Raw genomic sequence first — 4,124 nt, 5'->3', positions numbered from 1 at the left:
GAGTAGAAGTCTATTTGAAAGGGAAGGATATGACAAGGGAAACTTAATCAAATTGTTAGAAATGTGAAACTTAATTTATTGGGCGCTGAACAGTTTGAAATTCTGTTATTTGAGTTATTGTCGAATTTGTTTCAGTTATTGTTGAATTTGGGATGAATAGATAGAAAATTTGTTTCAGTAATATCGTGTAAATTTGGAAAATTAAACAGGCTGTAGGATTTGGGATATATGGATAGAAAATTAGATCAACTCATTGGATGGAGTTTTCTGCAGGGTGCTGGTATAGTAGCTTTAATTTGGAGGGGTCACCGGTCCACACGTGAGTCACACGACTAAGCTGTGCATGACATCTGATGGCGACAGGGGATGGGCAGATAATACTTCAATTTATGGGTTTGGGTCATGCATCGCAGGATGATGCTAACTTTTCCTCGCAACTTATGTCAAGTACCCCATCAGTCGTGTGATGATTAACTTTTCTTCCCGATTTATGCAAGTACCCTATCAGTACAGTTAGATGATTTTTGGATTTGTGGACTTCAAAACAGATGTGGATATGACAAGATTAATGTTCAAGCCTATATGGTCCAGACCTTGAATTGCCCGGAGTAATCAAAGGTCTGGAAAAATAAATCGGATCATGTAAGAAGACCTTTAAGTGCCCAGGCTAGACAATGAATTAAAACAGAATACAAAATATCTATTATAATTGTAAGAAAGAAATAATATAGATATACTATTACAATCTTTCTCCACAGGTCCTTAATTCACTAGCTCTTCCCATATGCTGCCCACGCTGGTGTCCCCATGCAAACATGTTGATCTTTTAGCAATTCGTTTAAAGCAACTTGATAAAATTCAGATCTCTGTAAGGCTATTAGGAGGCAAAATGCAGATCCTTTCTTCTATTCTGTTTAGCCGGTTGTTAAAAAAAAAGAATTAATTATGCGTGTAGCTTATGAGGGGATGGCCTTAGCTTATGGCATGAAGTGAACCATCTTCACTATAGTAATTATCTGACTTCGTGAGTACTAACGCTAGAGATCTCAAATCACTATTATCTTTCTGATTCATTTTAATAGCCACTTCATTATCTAATAGCTCTTAACACTTCAACTATATCAGGACCATTCATAATATTTCAGATATGATATGCCATTGGTATTTAATTTGGTATGTTTAGCATTAATCTTAACCTAAAGTCATTTCATAGTGACTGCTAAACATAAGTTACTTTAAAGATATATAATTTCCAACATAGAATTGATGAAGCACATAATGACTGCTTTTGTCATGACTCATGACACACACGGCTAAGCACTGCTTTAAAACCAACTTATTATTAGGACTGGTTTTGTATGCATGTAATGTTATGTCCAAAAGATAGAAGTATAACTCATTCACAGACTTTCCCCTCGAGATCACAGATGAAGAACATTACAGAGGCTTTATATGAATAATTGTGAATATGTGTATTATCAGCATCTAATCTATATTTTGTAAGTTGGAAGTTTTAAATCACTGCATTACAAAGGTGGGGGTTTCAAATTTTAGTGAAAAATATAGGCGGGATTGACTAATTAAAGAAAATTGAAGACTGTGGAGCAGACAACCAGGATAACAATGTTATGTACAAATAAACAATTCTGTAATTTATTAAATAATAGCCTTCATGATCCCAATATATAATGTTGCCGAAGGCTCAAAACCTTTACTTGGGTATCTTTGATAAAAAAAATAATATTTTACTTTTTACAGGAATGTAATGTTAAGAACCAAATGTAGCTGAGTTTATTTCAGCACCATCTGAAGGAAAGAATGCACAACTGATGATGGTTGCTTGTGCCAGTGCCACCACAGCAGTCTCGCTAGCGCTTGGACTAGCAGTTGCATCTCATCAAACTGGAGGAAGAGTTATCTGCCACTGTAACTGGTGAAGAACTTCAATTGTCTATAGATATACATGCTGCAATGCCAGTCAAGTTGAGTTTGTTGTAAGGGAACCTCAAATTTTGTTCTTAAGCAATACAGAAATACGGATCTTGTAGTCATACACTGCAATCTTGAAAACAGTAGAGAGATTTTTAAAGCTGTGCAAGTAACAGCTGGAAGGAGTAAGACTAATGCTAGGGTTTTAAGTTACAATGCATTCTGTAAAGATTCGTGGCAATTGAGTGACTCTGAGACTCAGTTTTTTCCCATCGGAGATGGCGTGTTGTTGACTACAACAGCACCAAAGATGGCGTGTTGTTGACTACAACAGCAGCAAAAGTTGAACTTTCTGGTGGTGAAATTGTTGGTATGGGGAAGAGAATTTGTTGGATAATTAAAGTTGACAAGTGTACATGTGAAGAGGATGTTTTTAGAGTCAGGTCATCTCATCGAAGTACTATTATTAAAACAAAGATTATTCCGATATGCTTGTTAGTGTATCATCCAAGAGAGTGATGACATTTGTAAGAATATACAGAGCATATAGCTAGTCATCTGGCATTTTAAAGTTTTGAAGATTCTAGCAAGACAAGATCTTGAATTGGTTAATTCTCCAATCTGATCTGAAGCTGTTCATACTATGAATAATATACATGCTTTTGTGAAACACTTCGTCCGACTCACAGGGAATCCTTCTCATAAAACTAACTGCTTACAATCAATACTAAAATCTCTGTGAAATACCCCGTCAATCATGTAATGATTAAATTTTCTTCCAAATCAAGTACCCCATCAGTACAATTAGATAGTTATTCGTAAGACTTTAAATTAGATGTGGATAATGTTCATGCGTAAAATTATATCTAACCGCAAGCGCACAGTGTCTATTGCTAGTACAAAGTGGCAAGTGCGGGTCGTATCCACAAGTAGACTAAATTTTAATAATTTCAATTTAACTGTTATTATTTATTTCCGCGAGAGAAGAACGAATATTGAAGGTTTTTAACTAACTTACTTATGCAAATTAAATATGTTTTTAAATCAATTAACTAAAGGTCTAGGGCGATGCAGGTCACCATGTTTACACCAAGCTAATCATAAAAATATAGCAATCCAGTGGGTCAAGTAATTAAAGTAAAATTTAATTTTTCTCAAGCATTAACACTTTCAGAAATCCAGTGATGCTCCCGCTCTCACTTTCAATACTGCTATCTATGTGTGCCTCTAGTGAGTAAAATTTTCCGATCTATTACCCCTAATGCATACAGATAATCTATGATATTGGCCAATTACACAGATTAAGTATTAAAACATATCAACTAGAATTACCTTTTACCCATTAAACTACTAATCAAATTAAAGCATATTCATGGTGCAAACATGGCTTCCCTTTGCGCCCTAGAATAAAACTACTCACTCATAGTAGATGTAAAAGCAATAAAAATAATGATGAACGCCATGTAAAACATATACTAATGAAAACAAGAGAATAAGGAATACCTTGAACTTTAAACTAATGGAGAATAATGAATCCAAGCTAAAATAAGTGTATCCGATGAAAGAGATGAAGAAAAAAACCATTATCCCATATATGGCCTCTAGCAACACCCAAAAAAAAGTGTAAAACTGGCCAAAAAATATTACCTAAAGCAAAAAATTGGGCTATGGTTACACTTTTTTAAAATTTCGTGGTGTTGGATTTGCTCGTGCTACAATAGGGGTTTATGGTAACAAATTTTGAACCTTTGGTAACATAGCTGAAAATGTAACAATAGACTCCATATGGTTACACTTTTGGTATCTATGGTTACAAAAGGCAGGTGTAACCATAATTATATTGTAACACCCTTAAAGATCTAGTAACACCAAAAATATGTTGCAATAAACTCTTTTGCAACATCATATTTGCTATTGTAACACCGGATGATAAAACAGTTCTAATCTTTGGTAACATCTTTATATCCTATTGTAACATTTCTTTTTTAACACTTCTGTATTTATTGTAACATTTTTTCATGTTTTTACCAACATAAAAATATCTACTAATTACACTTGTAACACTAAAAACTTAAATATATATTAAACTTAAAATTTAAATCCAAAGTTCAAATACAATACAAAATAAAAAGTTTTAAGTTAATTAAAATAAACAAAGTTTGCAAATTCATCCAAAAACCACAACTTTTGACCAC

This window comes from Apium graveolens, chromosome 2, assembly GCF_009905375.1.
Source record: "Apium graveolens cultivar Ventura chromosome 2, ASM990537v1, whole genome shotgun sequence".
NCBI classification, from domain to species: Eukaryota; Viridiplantae; Streptophyta; class Magnoliopsida; order Apiales; family Apiaceae; genus Apium; species Apium graveolens.
This window is presented reverse-complemented; position numbering follows the sequence as displayed.